The sequence below is a fragment of the Anser anser genome (genome assembly GCF_964211835.1).
Source record: "Anser anser genome assembly, chromosome: 6".
Classification (NCBI taxonomy): domain Eukaryota; kingdom Metazoa; phylum Chordata; class Aves; order Anseriformes; family Anatidae; genus Anser; species Anser anser.
The window spans coordinates 11,430,710-11,453,072 of NC_139726.1; the positions used below are offsets into that span (position 1 = coordinate 11,430,710).

The 22,363-nt window shown below is 49.8% G+C and overlaps 1 protein-coding gene across 3 annotated transcripts in view; it reads left to right on the plus strand.

The window, feature by feature from the left end:
* MARCHF4 (membrane associated ring-CH-type finger 4) overlaps positions 1-22,363 on the plus strand; it is an 89,842-nt gene that overhangs the window by 17,443 nt on the left and 50,036 nt on the right. The gene's annotated exons all lie outside the window — the stretch shown is intronic.

Here is a 22,363-nt window from a genome sequence, read left to right on the forward strand (position 1 = left end):
AGCTCCAGACTGCAGACACCTCAACGTGAGTGTCGCAACGTAGGTGTTTGCATGTGGACTGGGTGTCTAGGCAGTGAAAATCAAGAGGTTGACTCATGCCCACACAATGATTTCTTAGTGGAAAACATCTCAAGGTAGGTAATTGAATCGTGCCCCTAGTCAATACAGTCAGTGGAGCTGGAGAGCTAGACACCTACATTTGCTCAGCTGACTCACTCGTGGGGCTGCACTGTCAGCATTGACTAGACCTCCATCGATTATACCGAGCACAGATACCCACTGCGCATATAGCTACTGCTTCTAGATATAGTCTGTCTGGACCTGGATTCACCTGTGGTGATATATACAGCCATTTCATCCCGTCATAAAATGAAACTAGGAGTCTTCAGTTCCTCCTAGGAAAGCTGTAAGGATCCTTCCTCACCTGTACCACACCTAAACCCCTTCAAAGCTAGGTGCTCTATGAGTGCAGAGTGTTTGCATTATTATAAGTAAGCAGTAATTTGGAAATGCATGCAAAACATTGAAGAGTAGTAAACAGATGGGAGACGCTGCCAAGTAAGGCCACGCGGAAGCGGTGAGCGAAAATAAGTGTTAGAGATGGTCTGACATCTTTATAAGGAGACAGACGTGGCCAGGATTTGAAGCGTATAGCATTGAAATGGGGTCAGGGAGGTGAGCTGCTTTTTCTTGGCCAAGTTCTCCTCCTGTGGGGCAGTCCCTTCTGCACTCTGACCAGCAAGTGCTCCTCTCTGCTGGCCTGACTGGGAGTTTTCGAGATGATCCCAGCCTGACCCAGCTCCAGTGGCCAAGGCAGGAAAAATGATCCTGTTTATGATGAGCTGCTGTGTGGGAGAGAAGAGATTTTAGACACATCCTTGAAGTCACCAGGTTACACCAGCTCTGGGCTGAGCTGAACTGACAGGTACTAATTACTGAGAGAAAAATGACTCACTAAAAACCAATAATAATTGTCTTACATCTAATTAAAACGGATGATTTACAGTCAAATACAAGACTACAGTCTAGGCACAGGGGACATGCGGGATGTGATGGACAACCTGCAGCCCCGCATATCTCCTGCAGAAAGAAAAGTTCAGAAGTTGTGCGAGGCATACTCTATTTCGATTAACCGGAGCCCAGAAAAGCTGTTCTGCAAACCTAGGCAGAAACTGCACGTCAGGACTTCCCGGCACAACACTGAACGTCCAGCCCGATGCTGCTAGCAGCAAAACTTCCCTGGCTTCTGAGGAGTCAGTATATTCCCTTTTCTGGAATATATATTCAATATATATTCAATATATTCCAGTTCTGGAACTGCTGCTGGAAATGCTCCCGTGGGGAGGGGAGAACATCGGCATCTCATAGAGAAATGGGGGGGGGGGGACAGTTCTTGGGGGCGGATGTAGTAAGCGTGTGACAGGCATTTCTGAAAGTTCATGTGCCAGTTGAAGGCATTAAAACTATTTCCTGTTGGTGTGATAAGAATGTATGAAATATCTGGAGGGATTTACACGTGTGTGGATTATAAGGAAAGCTCTTGTATTTTAAAGGATTACATACTTTATTAGAGCATACGCTGCATAAGTAGTACTGAGAAGAGTTCCTGTGTATGTGTGTGCTATGAAGGAATAGTAAGCAAAAGACAAGTGGTTGTCCATAGTTGTAGGTGTAATTTGGATGAACGGGCACAGTTTTCCTCTTTTTGGCGTACAAAATCATCTTCTCAGCTCCGCAAAGTGACCTGCAGCCTGTACGAAGTCTGAGCTGGCAGTGTTGAGTCTCTCCCTGTTCGGGTGTAAATGCCTCCACCACACTTCATGGGCATCAGAGCTCAGGGGACCTGTCTCTGGATCCCAACTCACTTTTTAACCTTGGGCAGGTCATTTCCGATCCCTCTTTTGGGAGAGATTGCTCAGCAGACCTCGGTGCTGAATTTCAAGCTGCTGGGCCCACTCAGCAACCAGAGATGTCTGCTGGGGAGCAAGGCACTCAACACCTCTGGAAACTGCACCGTCAGTTCAACGTCATTTTCTTCCAGAAAAAAAAAGTTGGCTTGGCCTTTTAGTTACCGCTACCTTTCCATGCGTATGTTGGTAATTCCTTGTTATTGGGTCATTTCTGTTGGTAAAGATCCCTCTGTACAGTTCAAGACCAGTGTGGGACATGCACTTCCCTGAGACAGAGATGTCCTCCTGTTTGCCGCCTCTCCTCTTTCTTTCTCTCTTGCAATCGCTTGAAAGTTCCCTTGGGATCTTAGTTTTATGGTTTAGCCCTGGACTCAGAATAGTAACAGCCTTAATCCTGGGGACTTCTCTAATCCTGGGGTCTGAGTGGGAGGCAAGTGATTGCACTGAGCAGCAAGCCCATTTCTGCAGAGTGTTTCATTCTCTCGGCATCACCGTTGAGGAAGGACGAGATTAGAAGGATATCACTGGCAAAGTGACTAAGAGATTTATATTATTCATAGGCTTGGCTCATACTTAAGGAATTTACATTATTGGGATTTTTCAAAATCTGAGCTGGCTGAATCTGTCCTTCTTCCAGCAGCATCACAGATATTCAAGGGCTGTTTTTCTGTTTCTAGTTCATACCTTCCAGCACAGATGCATTGCTCTCATTTCTTTCTCTGTTGTTTTTCCACAATTGTTCCCAAATAGCAGGAGTTGTAAAGCCTCCACCAGGTCCCTAAGAGATTACCAGAAGGCGATTCAGTGTCAAGATATTTTCCCAGATATTCAGCCTGGTTTTTTTTCTTTTTTCTTTTGCTTAATTAATTTCTTCTTGATTTGTCTGGTTAATACTGTTGGGAAGGATTAAGAGGGGTGCATCTCCCTCTGACACTGACGTCTGGATATTTATAACAAAGAAGAGTTGGATCTCCTTGAAATTTCTGGGTTGGAGAACTCCTCTAGAAAGGGAGCTGGGCCTGATCACAGGATGGAGGAAGATGTTTTGGGGCATCTGTCCTGAGTGGAAATCCTCAGGAGGGGATCTCAGGGAGCCCTGTGGTGGGATGCCAGCACTAGCTCCCAGCTTGTAACACTAAGGGAAGTCCTGGAGTGCCTTTTCTCTGCTAGGAGCCTGTATTCAGCCAGCCTACTTCTGAAATTGTAACAGGAAAAAAAAAAAACAAAAAAAAAACCCCATATTCCTCTGCTGATAAAGGCTGACACCTTGTTGGTGGCTTCAGAGAGGTGACAGGCTGGGTTGGGTGAGGGGTGGGGATGGCAGGGCTGGGCTGACACAGACGAGTTGCTCTGAGGAAAGACTGCACGGAACGAGACGTGCAGTGCTGGAAGGAAAATGTCCGTGGTGAACAAAGTCAGACTGAAGTCAGTTCAGAAACTGTGCCCTCCCAGCGTGGTGTCTCCCTGCTCAGCGACTGAACCAGGAGCCGCAGGGACATGCCCATGGTAAATAATGGAGTTACTGAAGTTAAGTGAGAGAAGATGGGTGTCACTGAAAGGAGGCAAAATCTACAGCCCTCTCCTCAGCATATCAGTGACTTTCTGGTCTCTTGGTGGGGTGCGTTCACGAGCAAGCTGAGCCCGTCTAAACCCATGCTGCTACAGCGAGCAGCAACCTCAGCATTGCATCTCCACCCTTTCCGAGGTTTAGCACCACTGACCATGCAGCCAGGGACTTGATCCAACAAGAATACAATTTTTTTTCCTTTTGAATTTTGATTAGCTTTTGGTTGGACCGGCTCCTGGATCTGATGGACACCCCAGCCGCCAAGCACCAGCATGGAGGGGCAGGGCAGTACATCAGTGGGCAAGGGGAAGGGAGAGAAGGCAGCACGGACTTAGGCTGAGTGTGGAATTGCATCTTAATAGCAAGTATTTAGCTACTCCTTTCTAACGATGATGAAATATAAGTATATTTGAAGATACACCACAGCAATTTCAAGGAGATTATTGTTAATTCAGACCAGTGAGAAAGAGCAAGTTTGGGCTCAGCTCTTCTAGAAAACAAGCTCCCTGCCTGGCGTGATATCTGTGAAACTACCCCAGGAGGGTGTCCCTTTCTAACTCTATAAAAGGGGGAAGAAAACCAGTGGCACTGGGGGCATGGAGCCATGCTGTTTGGGCTCTGTCACACACCTTGTAGTTTTTACCCAAGTGACCCTGAAGTTGTTCCCAGATCAGAGGTGCAATGCCTTCTGGCCAGCCTGGGTAGAAGTGCTACACTAGGGCCACGTGAGATGTTTGCAGGCTGTAATTTCAGAGATCAGCACCCAAAGAACCCCAGAACAAAAGAGAGAGTGACAGTCTGGGGCCGGTCTGTGGTGTGATCTCAGCCCTTGGGGATCTACAAGGGTCAGCTGAACAAAGCCCTTGAGGCAAGCCCTGCTTTGAGCAGAAGGTTGGACTAAGGAAAACCAGAGACCCTTCCCAACCTAAGCTCTGACCATACAAAAGCCACAGGAGCACCACAATTTGGCCGTTTCCCCTCAGCTTGGCCCTAAAACAGCGCCTTGACACAGAGAAACACAGAGTCTTGAGTTCTGCCCTTTGCAGGCAGCTGGTCTCTCTCCACATCTCACAGTGCAGGAACCCAGGGCCCAGGACAGACACGTGGACACCTGCACCCGCACACTTGCCTGCCTTCAGATGTGGCGGTGCCTGCAGCTTTCCCAGTGGTGTCCCAGCTCCTGTCTTACTGACCTTTGAACGCCTCACCTGGCCCAGCGTGAGAGCCTGCCGTAACGAGCACAGCAAAGGCACGGCCTCCCCGCTGCTTCCCCCCAGCAGCAGAGCGGGGCTGGTGATGGAGCCATGCGCTGAGCTCCACATGGGGATGCAACCCTTGTGGTGACTCTCTGCCAGAGATGGGGGTGGTTTCCTCCGAGCCTGTCTCACTTACGGGACCCTAGAGTGCCTGGATGAATTCTGTCCCCGTGCCTTTCCCAGCACTGCTGCCCTTTCTTCATCAGGGAGCCAGGAGGGAAAAGCAGTCAGGAATGAGAAAGCATTTCTTTGTCCAGCCTGGTTTTCCACAGGTTATCCCCGATCCCTCCTGTGTAACATCAGGCCCCCGTTCCCCAGCCCAGCAAGCCCTTTTCCCTCAGCATCACTCCTCAGCATCCCCAGTGACTGTCACCTCACCGCCACGTGTAGCAGCACCCCTCGTACACCTACGTTCCCCGGGGCCCTTCCAAGCTCGGCGCTGCCATCTCGTCATACTTGTGGCAGTCCTCAAGCAGAGATCTTTCCCTCTGATAAACATTCTTTAAAACTGTTACTAATTTCCTCTTTTTGAATTTTCTCCCATGCTGATTTGGATCAGGTTCCTGCCCCAGATCCTCGATTCGTGGAGGAGCCGTCCTCCTGGTGTCGGCTTGGGGCTGGGCTCGTGCTCAGGCTGCCCTGAAAGGAGAGGCACCAGGGAATGGGTACGAGGTCCCCGGGGAGCTAGACCCAAGCAGACGTGTGAAATGTCACTGTGCTGGTGGGGAAGGAGTTAGAAAGTGTGCTAATGCTTTCGAGAAGCACGGTCAGGCCGCAGACTTCATTTCTCAGCCATCCACCTCGCTGTGCTGCTCGGCAAACCGCAAATAGTAACACCTCCCTCCCGCCCGCCCTCCGGAGAGTAGGGAAGCAAAATTAACTATTGCAAAGCCCGCCAGGCATATGAAACAAAGAGCCCAGAGCCTTTCCACGGTGTAAATTCTCACCTGTGACCTATTTCAGGCTTTTCATTTAAAAACCAAAAAAAAAGTAAAAGGAGAGACAAACCGACTGCCGGCGTGCAGAGCTGGGCGCGTGTGCGGGGCGGATTTTGGCTCAAAGCAGGCTTTGCTCCTCGACTTGCAGAAAGGAGCCCGGCCTCGCGTTGTGCTGTAAGAGACAGAGCACAAAAGGACGCGTTCTGCAAAGAAGCGGCGCTGCCTTTCTCTGCCACCATTGTTCCGCCTTCGTTAGGGCAGCGCGCCGCCGGCAGCAATTAGGCAGAACGAGTTTTGTTCTCGCCGAGAGCACGGGCGCCAGCGCGGCTCTCGTGGAAGGGTTGCTTTTTGCTGCGAAAACGTGGCTTGGCTCAGGAATCTGCTTTGTGAAGCGGTGCTGCTACGCAGGGCAGGGCCAGCAGGTTTTGTTAGGAAGGCGCTGAATGCGAAGCCGCGAGGAGGGGTATGGTCCGGTTAAAAGGCAGCGTGGTGGGAAGGACGGATGCTGGCACTTGGAAGCTCATGGTGTAAACCCCAGCTCCACCAGAGGCACCTCCCACGTGTCCTCCAGTGCATCCCTGCCCATGCGCCAGCACCCGGGGACACCGTGCTGTCCCTTCTCCCTGGGGAGACCACAAAGGTAAAGGCATCGACCATCGCACATCCCCCAGACAGCAAGAAAAAGGGAGACACGCACATGCTCCAGATAGCCACTATTAACCTTGCCTTATTTTATATATTTTTACAGCTGCAGCAGATGTCTGTGTGCCTCCCTGGAGGGACATTAGGTACTTAGAGCCCTTTCAGAGCTGCCTAGAGGAGCTGATGGCTTCTGCCCTGGCTCCGCGAGGCTCCCTGCTCACGGGCAGGCTGATTGAAGCCAGTTGAAATGTCCCTGCCTTGAAAGGGAATCGCCTGCGAGAGCACGGCTGGATTGCAGCAGCCAGGTCAGTGCTGGCAGCCACTCACCCAGCTCTAATTGCAAGCTGGGGACATAAATAAGACAAAGGATAAATAAGGAAGGATACGCTGGGAAGCCTCACAAGAGGAAATAAGGATATTATTATTGATTAATAAAGATAATAACAATAGTTGTTATCGACTCAGTGTTGCAGCGTCGGGCACACCAGCCATGTTGTGCTAATGCAGGAGAAGGGAGAGGTGCAGCAACCCCTGCACACCAATCACGCAGCTCATTTGCTCTTGCTGAGTGGAGCTGGAGGGAGCACATTTGTAAAATGCAGCCTGAATATCACAAGCTAAAGTGACCTGTAGGATTTTCCCACTACAGCTGGCAGCAGTAGTCCAGAAATATTTTTCCATGGCATCAGAGCAGAGGGCTGCGGGGACCAGCCGTGCTGCCTGTGCCCATACATCCACCCCACAATTGCCTGGCCCTGCCTGGGCTCCCCCTAGCAGAGCACAGATGATGCCCACGCCTGAGCCTTGCTCCTCCAGGCACCCCAGACTGAGCAGGGTCTCAAAGCAGCCAGGAGTGGGACGCCCTGGTGGGCAGCTCCGCCACCCCCTAACCCAGCTCCCCACCCCATTCATGGCCCCAGCACGGGCTTCTCCAGTCCCGGTCGTGCCTCCTGCTTTCTTCACTGGCTTGGCTTGCAAAATGCCAGTAGCTACATGGAAATCCCCTTGTCAGAGCAAAGGAATTTCCCAGCCTCTGGAGTTGTTTTGTAGGGCAGGTTTGGATGCAGGAGAGCCAGAGCCCTGGCACATCCCATCCCTGCAGTTTGCAGCTGCTCCGTTTGCCCTGCTGGTGCCTCATCTTCCATCGTATGTGAGGTACAAATGAGAGTAGCCAGCTTTGAGAGGTGCTTGGATGCTTAATGCATTAAAGATCGCACGGTATTTAGGTAGCCTTGTATGAAAGCAAATGGAAAATGGCTCCACGTGTCTATTAACACCTGCATTTCTTACCCTTCGCTGGGTGCTGCCTCCCCAGTGCTACCAAGTCTCTCGCAGACCCGGTACAGGTCTTGTAGCAAGCAGTGCAGGGATGCTGCGGGACCGGTTACAGGGCCCTGCTGTGAAATGGGGGGCTCAATGCTGGCACGGCTGTCCCTGGAAATGCTGTGTTGCAGGACACATCCTTCCCACTATGACTCCCACATCCTGCCCCCTTCCTACGGTGGGACTCAGCCCCTTCTGTGGGGCAGGGAGAGCACCCAGCTGCCCACACAGCGTCGCAGGAGCCGCAGGAAACATCTTTGCTTTCCTCCACTTCATCGATCCCCCAGGCGCCTCCTCACCTGGCCCATTTGTAAGGCAGGTAGCTTATAATTGAGGAAAGGGCTGCTGGGAAGCTGCCGCAGCTGCTGGCTTGGAAAACAAGTTACAAACAACCTGTGAGGGGGGGAGAAAGGGCGCAGCTGAGTTGGCAGGTGACCCTGGTGCACAGGGATGGCAGCGGCCGTGACCCGGGTACCAGGCTCACAAGTGTTACGGTGAGCATGTGTCAGGCTGCGTGGGATCAACCCCGGCTTGCTTTGTCCTCCCGCTCCCTAAATCTGATGCAGGATGGCCTCATCTAATTGGAAAATCGCTTTATTTCCCGTTCCTTCAGTGTTTTGGCACATCCCCTCGGCCACCCTGCTAGCGCGTGGATACGCGTGTGCGCGGAGGGGTGGTAAGCCCTTTGGAGCACGAAATGTGCTCGGTCTCCCCGCACGCGGTGAACTTGCGCTGCAAAGGGAGGTTGAATTAATTGCACGAACCGTAGAAGCTGCCTGACAGCATCACAGCGGTGGGGAGGTAAATCTGCAAAGGGGTGAACTTTATCAAAAAGCTGAGAATCGGCTTAATCGGGAGGGTTTTTCTTCAGCCCTGAGTGGGTAGCTGGAGAGCAAACGCATCTGAGGGCATTGGTGCCTGAAGGCACGTAGGGAAGGGGGCCACAGATAAATCCCTGGGAATGCGGGCTGCAAATGAGGGCTTGAGATGGATCTGAAGTACCGGATTTAAGAGGGAATTTTGCAGGTGGCAGTTCTTGGAGGTATCTGACCCAGGCAGCTGGGTCAGCTGCCAATTCCACGTGAGATTCAGGCTGGTGTTTCTGGTCCTAGAGCATGGAGCTACTGCTCCAGGGTAAGGCACAGTGCCAGCTGGAGTTGTTTTTACCATGCCATAGGCAACAGGGACCGTAATCTGCCCTCTGACCCTCTAGCCCACTGCAGGAGGCTTTATCAAACATCTCCGTAAACCCCAACCATTTTGCAAAACGTACCAATTTGGGTTCCCCATTAGGGCCCGTTCCTCTGTGTCCCCAACCTGGAGCCTGTCCCTCCTCAGTGGCGCCATGGAGAGGTTTTATCGCATACACTGGAGATGCGACCACCCAGACTGATCGCTCCGAGGCACACCATAATGACAAACTGCCCCGTGGCTCTGCCTTTTGTTGCAGGGCTATCGCCACCTTGCCCGTGACACGCTCATGAATCATTCTGCCCAGTGGTAGCAAACAGCCTCCTCCAGAATTGCTGCTGGTTGCTCATGCACAGCGATGCTACGTGCTGGCTTAGTGCTCCAGGAGTTTCCTCTCCAGCTGTGGCTTCGAAATGCAATTTGGAGGGGATTTAGACCTGCCCCATGCCGTAGCTGATTGGGGCCAAAGCCTTAGATGGGCAGAAAGAGGGATAGCAAATTGCCCATCTCTCCATGGAGAGCAATGCTGCTCAGGGGTTCTGCTGAGCATAAGGACTAACCAAAATTTCCATCCTTGCGTAAAATCCTCCAGGCTGACCTCAGCAGGGGCAGGACTGGGCAGCAGGACCCTCAGCCCCAGTTCAGCTCAGAGCTGCTTCACCACCTGACGCAGGAAAATGAACTCGGGTTTGTTGTCACCGGAGACTTTCTCCCCACACTAATCTGGTCTGGCAGGGGAGGCAGAGCGAGGTGCCAAAATGGGGCTTTTTTCGTTTCTTTTCCATCCTCAGTTGAAATGGCAGTTCAGCTGATGGGCAAAACACGGCCTAGAGTAGCATTTCAGGCAGCAGAAAATTAGTTCAGCTTTTACCCTCATTAGCTGATTGCCAGTAATTAACATTTTGTCATTAACTACAGATGTTTATGGCCTAGAAGAGAAGTTTGGGTGTCTCCACATTAGCTCTCAGAAATGCACTGATTATCTCCATTTAATTGGCTGGCTGTGCCTCAGTTTCCTTATCTGTAAGGGAAAAAAAGATTATCATGACTCATCCCCATCCTCTACTTCACATCCCAGCCTATAAGGGCTGTCAAAGGAGAACCTGCTGCCTTTGGATATGGGTCTTTTTAGGAAGTTCAGCTTCAGGAAATGGATTTTTTCACTCTCTCTAGCTTGCCAGCCCTCGCCTTTAATGAGCCTCATTGTCCAATAGATCATAATCTCCTTGGCATTAACTATCTTTCCATTGAGTTCCTGGGGCTTTATTCAAACTATTATCTTCAAATGAGTGTAGATGCCCACAGGTTCATTAATGCCTGTTTTTTTCACAGCACCAGTCTCTTTTGCAACTGGTAATACTGAGGTGCTTTAATGAACCATAGCTGTGGCCCAGGTGGACCATCTCACCCTGAAGACCCCACTCCTGCTCTGGAAATACACGTGCAGCCCACCACGTGGGTCCCAAACCCAGTGGGATACTGCTCGGAGGTGGTGGCAGGCTCGGGTACGAGGGGACTGCGAGGTTTCTGGTTCAGAGGAGCTTGGCCGTTTGCAGCACAGGCAGGGCAATTTTGCCTGTGCCAGCGAAATGGCACATCAATTCAGCCTCACACACCTGCAAAGCTGCTTTGGCTGCCGAGGCTGTATTTATATCACAGCGGCACCCAGGCCGCGCTGTTAATAGGTGTCAGCATCAGCACAAGCAGATCTGACAGCCCCCGGGGAGAGCGTGTCGGATGGATCAAGACGTGAGGGCATGAGAGGTGTCCGGGCTGGGGCTATTCAAAGGCAGGATGGAAATGTTGGTGTGGGAGGCCAGGCACAGGCTGTCATGTGGAGGGCAGGAGCAGTGGGCTTCCTGTGATGACGCCCAGTCCTTGGGTTTTCTTGCCCCATTTACTTCCCTCGGGCAAGGGGCATGGTGTGGTCACGCCTGACCTGGGTTGTGCTGGTTGTCCCACGGGAGCTTTCTCTCACTATTTTATTTTTCTAATAAAAAATTTAGCTCCATCCATTGATTTTCCTACATTGGTGGTTTTTAATAAGCTTTGTCTCTTCTATGTAGTCCCCTATTTTCAAGAAATAACAGCAAATTTATTATCTTGAAGACCTCTAGTTCTTGACAAATTTGGTCATACATGGCCAAAGACTTAAAAAGGAGTTAGTGGGTGGTATACAAACATTACCAGCAATGTAATTAACCCCATTAACATTATTTTTATTAACCAATGTAGTTAACCCCATTAACATTACAAATTGTGCTAAAAAAGGGACGAGCAAAACCTGGTGGGACTCCATGACATCTGATGAAATGAAGGAAGTGGTGATGGAGGGAGATGGGACTCTATACAGTTGGCAGTGATAAGAGAGCAGAGGTGTGGTAGTCCTGACCGTGCAGGAGAGATGGAAGAATTAAATTTGGCAGTGCATGAGGCCACTTGAACTTGTGGGATGTGTCTGGTGTATGCAGGCCAGAGCGTGTGCTGGGATAACCAAAAAGACTCTGCAGTTCTGGCCAAAGGCTGATAGTTCAGGAGTGGCTGAGCACTAGTTTGAAAGCCTCCATGCTAAGATCCTGTGGTTGTCCTGGAGTTCAAGCTGCAGACCCGGACAGACCGTTGGCAGGCACTGGGAATGTCAGAGCAGGGCACAAAGTGGCGCACACATTTCTGCACACATTATTGCACAAGCGCATTATGCCCTGGGGAGGGGCTTCAGGGTTGGACTGCCAGGGTGTCTCAAAGAGTTTGGACACGAAGGTCTCTGGCAGGTGCTCAGTGTGCCAATGAGAATGGAAAATGCCTGTGGGACATCTCATTGCATAACTATGAAAGAATTGCCTTGATTCTCTTGACAGCACTCCCGTGTCCCTTTGGTCACCAGATGGATACCAGCAGGACCACTTTGCTTCTGAGAAGTGTTTCAGTTATTCAGAGCATAACGACTTATCCAGAACAACCACTTCCAGGTGGGGCTGGAGAGGCATCTGGGACTCGACCGTGAGCCTGTGCAGCACACGGAGATCCTCGCCATGCACCAGCAAGCATGAAAACAGGGATCGCAATGTGAAAACACATTGTGAATGGGGATCCAGATGTTCTGGCTGGCTCAAGGCACATTCACAGCCTCTGAGCAGATCCAGGGGGGAGGCAGAAATGTAAGCACCAAAGAGATTTGGGGAGAAAACAATGCGAGAAGAGCGTGGGAACAGACTAAAAGAGGAGGCAGGTTATTCTGGTCGTGTACGGGTGTGGACCAGAGGTCACAGTTACTGTAGGGCCCTTGAAAACTGAAGCAGGAGAGGAGGAGTATGTGCAGGTGATTAAGAGCCTGATTAACATCCTCCCATGGAGAATATGTGTAACCACACGATGCACAACTCATGGCTGGAAGGCAACAGCTATTATACCGAAATTCAGAAGCCTTTAGGAAGCAAAGGTAAATTCACACGTTTTTAAGTGGGTCTTTTATAAACCAGCTATAGTGATTTCTTTGTGAAATTGTAGCAGGTCCCCTCACTTCAGACCCGGTGACATCTATCATTTCAAACATAATGAGGTTTTGTTTAAGACTTAAGGAGCTGGGGGACCTGGTGCATCTCTCCATAGGTTCTTTAATGGCTAATTGCTTTCACTGTTTCAAACAAAAATGCACCTTATTTCTAGACTGTATCTGCCCACCTTCGTCTTCCATCCACGGGATCTCATTCTGCCTGTCTGCCGGATTAAAAAGCCCTCCACTGTTAAAAGCCTTCTCCCAGTGGTAGTACTTAACAGATTGCAGTCGCGTCACGTCTTCACCTTCTCTTCATTAAGCTAAGCAGATTAAGCTTCTCTCTCCACTCACCAGAGAGGCAGGTTTTCACAAACATGGACACACAGCTCTGCTTTACACTGCTGAAACTGGAGCAGGGCTGTGGGAAGTCAGGGTATGCTCCAGATGGCCCAGATGACCAGACTAACCTTAAGACTTGAGGATAAGGTGCTAACTGTGTATGAGAGCCTGAGCATGCTCTGAGATGCTGATTTTTCCAGAGTCTGGTCCATGGAGACGAAGTATCATGGAGTATGGTCATGGAGACCTCTCCTCTCCACTGTATCCTCTTCCAGGATGTTTTTATAGGAATTGGAGGTTCAAAGAACATTTTTTAACTTTCCTGACTTACAGTGGGTCCTCCCCATGTCTGGCACTCCTTGGGTTAATCTTGCACTTGGAAGTTTACTGATTTGCAGAAATCTCCTGTTTATTTCTTGTGTACACTTTGTTAAGGAGAGGCCCATATGTCCTGTCTGCTCAGCTAGCATGAAGAGGATTGACACAAATGAATGGTGCCATCCACAGCCTGATCATACTTGGCATCCTTGCATTTGGCAGAGGCTATGGATCTAGTTTTAAAAAAGAAGAAAGAAGAAAAAAATGTAAGACGCTGTCAGCTCAGCTTTCCTAAAGGGCTTATTAGAAAGTATGTTGTAAGAATCTGCTCAGCATTTTTGTGATTTGATCAAGAGTACCCAGGAGGGATGAGTGAAGCAATCTGGAAGGAATAAGAATTGATCTGAGGCTCAGCCTGAAACGTATTGGAAGTCTGTAAGTTTGAGCAGATTCACGTAACTGTTCCCATCACTGGTTTTGTGAGCTCCTGCCTTGCTAACACTGGGACCAGGGTCCCGAATAACAGGAGAGCTGCTTTAAAACCAGGAGATGTCCTGCCTGACCAGGCATGCCAAGACTTGAAAAGGATCTCTGGCTGTGGGATTTCCGGCCAAGCCACACTCCTAGACCACCTGTTCCTCCCCCGGTGTAAATGCACATTTTCTCATCCTGGCAGTCTGAGAACATGCTGTCACTGCTGCCACCCGGAGCAGTGGGTGGGATAGGCCTCTGAGCTGGGGACTGAAAGGTGTCCAATCCTCCATCTTTGCATATTGTTTGTGACGTTGTCTTTGAAACATGAATCCCTTTTTAGCTCACTTGATGAATTAAATCACTCAGATTGTTTTTGTCTGAGGTCCCTAAAGCCCTTCTGGTCCTCTTCTCTCTGAGGAGACTGGAAAGGGATGTCTGACCAAAACTTTGGAGACTGACCAAAATTTGCCAAGGACTGAAGTGTCCTCAGGAGGGATGACCAAGAAAGATGTAGTGAGGGAGAAGACTAAGAAAAGAACTCCAATCTTCGGGGGGGGGAAAGGAGAGCTGTGGTTGGAAGTGATCCCAGTGTCACTGTAACAAGCCTGCCTGCTGCTTGGGGACCCCCTCAAAACAGACCAACAGACTGCCTGAAGCAGCGTTACTGAGTTAAACGGTTATCCCCCACCTGCCTCCAGTCCCCAGGGTGGTGTTAGGGCTTGTGTTTGTCTCAAGAAACCTGCTTTTGGTCAGAGTGGAAGTGCCCGGTCACACTGGCAGGAGTGAAAACTCTCATGATGCTTTTGGAAAGGACGTCCAAAGAACAGTGTCCTGGTGAAAGGGCATCCAAACAGCAATATGCTGGCCACTCGCCAGGCTGGGGAAATCACTGCTCTTGCAGTCTGCCTACATCTCTCCTTAGAGATTTTAAATTGTTGGAGGCCTACCAACACTGGTAGCACTGAGGGTAAATTACTACTTTTAGTAGCAGTCTGTCGCCTCTCTGCTTTGGGCCCTAATCTACCATGTTTCTAGGTACCTACTGACATACGGACACCTCCTATCCAAGTGTCGTGTAGGTAAGATATACAATGAGCAGAAAATTCAGTGCCTTCAGGTGGCATTGGACCTTGCAGAACAATTCATCTCCTTTCCCAGGGGGTGATATGGTAACAGTTGGGCAGCAGCCCAGGGAATGCCTCCTGTGTGTCACACCATGTGATGGGGAAGTGGTTGCAGGATTTTACGCCTAGTGTGTGAAGCTCAGCAGATACAAGGCTACATGTTAATTGTGGGGTTGTGCAAATAGCACCTGCGAAAACAGGGCCCAATTCCCTTTCTGTCCTGTTAGCACAGCAGAAGTGAAATGTATTAGGTATGTTACCCACTGAGCTGAAGTGCAGATACACTCAGTTATGGACAATGTTCAGACTAAAAATAATTAATCCTTATGAATGCTGAGAAGGAGTTTAAGGAGCCGCCTGTCTGTTTGATTATAAATCCCAACTAAATGCATTTACCACAGTCAATCAAATATGTAACTTAACACATGGTATATTTCTTAATAAGCAATGAGATAATTAGGTGTCTGGGCAGGAAGAGTGGATCAGTGTTGGTCCTTAGAAGTCAGCACTCCTGTGGTGGTTAAAATGCCCTCTCCATGCCCTGCTGGGCTTCTACAAAACACACAGGATAGGAAGTTCAACCACTCCTAACTTCAAGCCTGAGGAGGCCTGCAAATGCTATACCTACTAAGACTACAGAAAGGACTGCTCAGCTTTGAGGAAATCTTCTGCCACTACCTTTTCCACAGGGAGATCAGGGGCGTTCACAGTATATACCTGTATGGATTCATGTTCCTTTTTGCACCTTAAAATCATAGAATGTGAGAAGGCTGGGAAAACACAAGGTGTAAAAATAAAAGGGTTTCTTTGCAGAGTCAAAGAAATAGTGAGCATGGCATGGGCAAGCTCTTCTGGGGGAGCCTGGGCAGAGGATGGCTTCTGAAGGAGCCATGGGCATGAAGACCCCACATGATGAGAGGAAGTCATCAGCGACATGTTTAGCCTAAGAAAACGAAGTCTGAAGGAGAGAAGCTAGGTTATTCTGGCTCTGCTGGGGGTGGCAAACCACAGCATGAAAGAGAGATATAAGCTGGGTATTCAGTGAACAGGAGAAATTGCTAGTGGTTGGAAGAGAGTTTCTAACCAGCAAAGGGGAGTCCAAAGTAGAGCCTCTCAGTAAGAATAATAAGGAACGGCAAACTACTTTTGTGAGGAGCCTGACTCCTTTATTCAGGATTCAGGCTTTTTTTGTGTGTCGTGTGACTTGATCTATTCAAGTTCAAAGTCTCTTCTATATAAATGGTCATTTCAGAAAAGTCATATGTATCAGCCTCCCAGAGCGTATACCCCAGAGCCTGTAATCCTGTTATTCACACACCCAGCACCCATTTGCCAAAGATAACACATAAGCTGGCTACAGGTAGGAAGAAGGTAAGATAAGGTTTTACTTGAGAGAAGAAGATTTGAGATCCCAACATTAAGTACATATTTCTTTATATACAGCTGATAAATTCCAGCTGGGTTTGTTTGTTTTAGTCATTCAAGTCATCCACTAGCAAAAATAAAAATAACTTCAAACTTATGACTATTTCATCATCTCTGGTTTCTTCTTCCTGATCAAAAACTAGAGCTATAAATTAGTTCGTCTTTGAAATCTACATCCAGATAAAGAAATGTTCCTTTGAATACAGAGCATTAAATATGGGAAAGGTCTAGGTCTCCACACATGCTCTTCATTACACCAAAATAGCCTGGTCTGCTGTCAGGAGGTGTAGAGAGGAGCTGAGAGTTGTTCTGGTCCAGCTCCTGCTCTTGCAAACAATGGCAAGTGCCACATCCTGGCTTTGCCTCAGCTCTCACAGCAAGAAGAAGAACAAGACACAAGTCATTCAGGTCCATATTTAAACTTCCACTCACTGCGCAACTGGTGGTCTGCCAAGATATGGCTATCTAAGGACAACCCCAGGTAATCGGCAGACAAGTGGGTTTTGTCGTAGCTGTAGCTAATTACCTCTAACTAGTGCAGGCTTTTCAGAGGTAGCCTCGAGTGACAGTCCCATTGTCCCTCAGCCATCTGTGCAAGGCAGTGAGACCTCTCCAGTACCTGAAGTTAAGAACGTACCTAAAGCCCTCCCCTAGAAAATAAGCAAAACACTCCCAGGAAGTGCACCTGGGAATCAAGCTCTCCGCACAGGCCTAATGAAGGGGAACCAGATGCTATTTCTCAAGCTCTCATTCTCTCTTTGTTCCACCCAGGCCTCAGCATCATACTCTTTGCTGAGTATCAGCCAGCTGTGTAAGGGCCCACTGCCCAGCTCTGCTGTAGGTTCATTGCAGGACACAACCCACCGCCATGTCACCCTCCACTAAGTGAAGGTAATATTGCTCCTCCACAGCCACAATGCTTTGTGTCACGTAAATTTGCCTTTCCAGTAATTCTGGGGAGGCTGATGGTTGAACTCTCAGCAGCACAGCTGGTTTCTTTGGGAAGCAGTCCTCTGTTGCCCCACAGGATGCAGCAGATCTCTCCGTCTAGGAGCATCTCCAGCCACCTCACAGCTCAACACAGGGAGCCATGCTGGTCCACCTCGGAGCGGCCATTTTGTGTCCCTCCTTTCTTCAGAGGGCACTGCTGGCCTTCATCAAGCTCAGAGCCAACTTGGCATGCAATTATCCCCTCAGGCATGGTTAGAGATCACATGGACTCTTTGAGCCCACTTTACCCAGTGTTCTCCTGCAACATCGCTTCCCGTGGGCCTCCTGACACCCTGTGCATGAGGCTCCCAGCTCCTGCCCAGCTGGCACAGCCTTCCCAGGGCACGATGGACCCATTGCACAGGCTGCTTTGTCCACCACCAAAAACACATTCCCAGCCAGCTTTGTCACAGCTACAGCGCAGGTAACAAACGTCTCCTCAGCCCCAGCATGGAGTTGGGAAAGAGCCCTCAGGTCTTCCCAGCTGAACACTTAATGGCTTGAGTGCGCCCTGCCCTCAGCCTGTGCTGTGGAGAGGTATAAATTACCCAGCCCCTGCCAGCTGCATGGAGAGCATTAAATGACTCACTAGGCTTTTCTGCCAATTTGTTTTTTTTTTTTTAAATCTTTTTTATTATTATTTAGCCTGAAAAAGCATTTTTTTGTATCCTCTTGTCTGCTTTTAATGGAATGCATTTAGATTTCCTTTTTTTTTTTTTTTAACTAAAGATTAAGGCAGGATTTTCTGTTTTTAAACTTGGGCTGGTCATTATCTCTGTCAAAATTTTTGGTATGTCTGTGGTTTCTTTTCTGTGTATGTTAGAGAGAGATGGACTTGAAGCAAGAACAGGCATCTTACATTTAGACACTGTGCCTGCCATGAAAACCATTCCTTTTTGAGACGAAATCTTGTTATCTCAAAGATATCTCTTATTTCTGCTGTGGCAGCTGCCAGAGAAAAAGCATTACCCTTCCAGCTTATGCAGCGTGGTTGTGGTGGTGTGTGTAGGAAGGGAGGAGCGTTTTTCTGGAAGGACCCTTTCCTCGGCTGCAGATGCCCTTCCAGCAGAAAATCCTTGCAACTGGGACAAGGGACATCACGAGCAGAGAAGGTGGTGTTTGCTCCTCAGGAAAACATCGGAAGAGTAATTGAGATGAGTGGTGTGAGCATGTTGCATTTTTAGCAAGTCTTTACTTTCACTCGGCGCTGGCTAAGGCTGCCATGGCTGTCTGGTGGGGCAGAGGGCCTCTCAATGCCTCCAAGAGGAGCAGCACAGCGCTCACTGCCCACCTACACAACAGCACATCAAGGTCTCATTCCCAGCCTTTCCCGAAGCCTTCGCCAGCCCTGGAGATGGAGGCGTGTGTGGATGAGACGGGTGCCTCTCACAGCAGCTCTCTAAATTACATCACTGGAAAAAAAAAACAAAAAAAAAAACAAGGAATGCAGGCAGGGCGCAGGGGAGGCAAATTGGAAGGATGAATCCAGGAGAAGGCAGGGGAGAGGAGATCAGCAGGATGCCAGAAGCAGAGGCCGAAAGATTGCTCAGTGCTGTTGCCACCAGCCTGCACACAGCCCAGGAGGATCAGACATGGAGCTTGGGGGTCCCGAGGACTGTGTGTGGCTGCGCTGGGACGTGTGGGTGTATTTGTTATCTGGCAGAGACTGTGCAGCAGCAGTAGCATCTCTATCTAATATATTGATTGTGATTAATGCTATTACATGGCGTATCCAATTAATTTACAATGGCTTCCCACTTGTGGCTGCTCCTAGCCCAGCAAGTACATCAGCTCCTGCCTGGCAGGTGCTAGCACTGGTGTTGCTGGTCCCAACAACAGAGCTCCCCGCTGTGGTAACACGGTAGCTGGGGCACTAACAAAAGGGCTGGAGGAGGTGTGCAAAAGGCCCATGTTGGTGGCAAACCAAGCACTGTCACAGGACGAGCAGGATGGCCCATTGTGCCAGCAGAAATGATAGCAAAGGAACAGCTTGCTGGTTGAATGGAGCAGAAGGCTTGGAGAAGGACGAGTTGCCCATCACGATCAGGAGCCTGCATGCCTGCATCTCCCCTCTTCTGCTCTCAAAAGCCTTCCTGGTCCTTTGCCCACTGGCATCCACGTGGGAACAAAGGAGGGTGGTGGATTAACAGCCGTCAGTGCCTCCCGTTGCAGGGGATGGGCCTCCCTCTGCCTTTCCCCTCACCCAGGGATAAAGCCACCCTTTGGCATCCCCTTCCCTGCTGCCCCCCCATTGCCATCACTCCATGTGATGTCTATTTTTTGTGGATGGTTTTTGATAGCTGATAACCTGTTACCATGACAACCAGCCTCTGTTGTGACATCGGTCTCGAAGCGAGCCCAGTCCCACGGTTTTCAAAGTTCCTGCATGTCTCGAGCAGTCAGAGGGCTGCCTTTGTGCCCTCGTACATCCCTGGCATGGCTCCGAGGCCGAGGGGAGGAGGCTAAAGTTTCCCTTTAATGAGGGCAGTGGGTGCCTGGCTACATTTTCATGTATTAGTGACTCAGAGAAAGATTAAAAGAAAGAGGCTCCACTGAAGGATTAGCAGATTTGGGTATTCAACTATCTGTTTAAATTATTATCCCCCTAATTATGAGTATGATGAAAGTCCACTTGGTGAGGGATTAGAAAAGTCAGATGCAGCACTTGGGGCTCTTGTGCTAGCGCCTGGCTCTGGAGAAGATCTCCATGTCGTGCTTTTGTCTGCTCCGCTCTGCTCTTTCTCATATGGGGTGGAGAACAACTCACTTAAATGTGGGGCTGAGGCCTGGAGTTCGATTTTTTTTTCTGCTCTGAACCCAGTGAGATCTCCCATGTGTAGGCAAGCAGGGGGAAAACAAAGGTGGGCAGGACCCCCATCCCCTTCCTGGCTCCCTGTCATCTCCCTTTGCTTCCATCTCTGTTTGAACAGTTTCTTTGTCTTCCCACCTCACAACATGATCAGAGCCTCACCATCATTTGCAAAACCCCTCGGAGTCCTCACATATCCTCCAGACACAAAAATTATTAGTATTTTAAACCCATTCAATCTTTGCTACGTGTAGTTCTTTTGCATCTGCTGCATTATTTTCCGCTTAAAGGGCTTCAAGGGCAGGGCTCAGGTTCCTGCAGCTGATGGTGCTGGTGGTGGGAGGGAAGCAGAAGGTGACTGCCACCAAAGACACAACAGGTCAAACAGGCCAGACACTGGCAGTGTTCAGGAAATGAGTGAACAGAAGGACAGGGATTTGCTCCTAGGAAGAAAGCTGAAATTTGGGCAGGAGATAGGGACCAACCCACCTGTGCCTGCAAAGTACATGCAGAGAGGCTGTAGTTTGGGGTGCTGTTACCCATTTTCCTGGCACGCTAGCATGCTCCTTCCTGGCAGTCCGTGGGGGCTGGAGTGGGAGTGGGGAATCAATCAAGAGGCAGAGCTGAGCACTGGGGACCAGAAACAGGTCTCAGCTCGTGGCTTGTTCTAGTTAAGCTGCCAGACACCTGCGCGGAGGACTCATGCACCCTGCAGAGGCTGAGGAGGGCTGGGAAGAGGAAGAAACATCTATCTGGGGTCAGTGAGGCTGGGTTTTGTCAGAGCCCCATCCCACAGGACAGGCAGACCTTGCTGACAGCTGGGAGGAGGACCCTACAGCCCTATGTGAATTGTGCCTGCCTTAGAGGTCTAGGGACAGCATATCAGGAGCCCCAAACCCAGCCAGTGCAGTGTGAATTCTCGTGTGCCACGCGACACGTTTGACTGAATAAATTCTTTTTTTGGCTTTGGGTTTTTGGGGGTGGGGGAGGGAAGGGTAAATAACTGGCAAGAAATGGAAACGCAGCAATTAATAGGATTAAAGTGTCATGTTTTACAGGACTGCATACATGATTTACTATAATGGGAGTTGTAATTATAAGCACTCCCAACTGACGGGGAAGGCGCAGCTCCGCGAGTCAGAGCGCCTTATCCAGCACGCCACAGCATCCCTTTGGGACGGGGAGGAAATGAGCAGCACTGCCTGGGAGCGGTGTCATTTTGGGAGAGGAGCTGTTACATCAGCTCGTAGGTGAAAGCTTAGCGGTCCCAGGTGGGGGGAACGGAAACCCCATCCAAAGCAGCTGAGCATCATCATCATTATCAGACTATCAGGCTCCAAGTTATGTCACAGTGACCACAGCAGTATTGCTCCCAAACGGTGATAAACGTGGTGCTGCTGAGCTTTTTGCAGAGGACAGGGGAGAAGATCAGAGAGGAGGTGAGAAACCATACTTAGATCACTGCTTTGGCTCAGCAGAGATGCATGATCTTCTGGTTTCTCTACAGCAATGACTTTAGGTTTGTGCATCTGGTGGAATGAGAGTGGATGGCGTGCAAGGAGCACTACAGCCAGAGGGGATGGCAGCTTAGTGAACTGAAAGGGCTCCTTGGGCAGGACTAAGACCCAGTGCCCTGCGCCACAGACATCTTCCCACCCATGTCTCTGCATTCTCCCCGGTGCAAGGTGGCTCCATGCTCAAAGGGAAGGCCCATGGGATGTGCTTAAACCATTAGCAAAAGCTGAATTTTACCTGCTAGTTTGCAGTCCTGGCACTGGTTTTGTGCTTCTGTTGTGCTGTGGCAGGTCCAGAGTCAACTGGGACTGAACCAAGACCCTGTGCTCCTCAGCCCCGCAGTGATTTACACCTGCTCCCACAGCAGCACTGTAGGAGCAAGGACATTCAGGCAGGATCTGCCCCTTTTGTTTGTCTGCCAGAAAGCAGTGGAGCTTCCCATAAATTGTTCCCTCAGTACCACACGAGCACAGTCCATAAAGGTCTCATATTTCCAGAAAGGAGGCCAGGATCAAGTTCCCCATAAAGATCAGCCTTGGCATCAGCAAGTCTCCAGCTGCAAATAGGGTCAGGCTGCTCTCTACATTGTCTAGAACACCAGAGCTGGGACCTCTGGATCAGTAGGTCCCAAATTAGGGTTTTCTTAGACAGTGGGGTCATGAGCCCCTTGGAAATACATTCATAAAGCTATGAAATGAAGCCAGAAATGGTCTAGGAAGCGGATCATTCATATGAAAGTCCAGAGGCTGGGCTAGGTTTCCTCAAATCCAATTTAGCAGAGATTTTTGTATGTGTTTACTCTGAAATTCAGTGCAAGGACTGAACGGAGCTCATGCAACACAGGCCTCACAGCAAAAATAAGTGAGCGGCTCCGCCCTGGGGGGCTAATTCCCTATGGACAAGGAGCGCAGGAAAGCAAACCTTCTCCAGGAGGTGACGTGCAGGCTGCTCTGCAAAATCAGGCCCCTCCTAGCTCCGCGCAGGTGTTGCACCTGGTCCAGTTTCTCTTCCAGGCTGGTTTTCTGATGTCCAGCACGAAGCAGAGC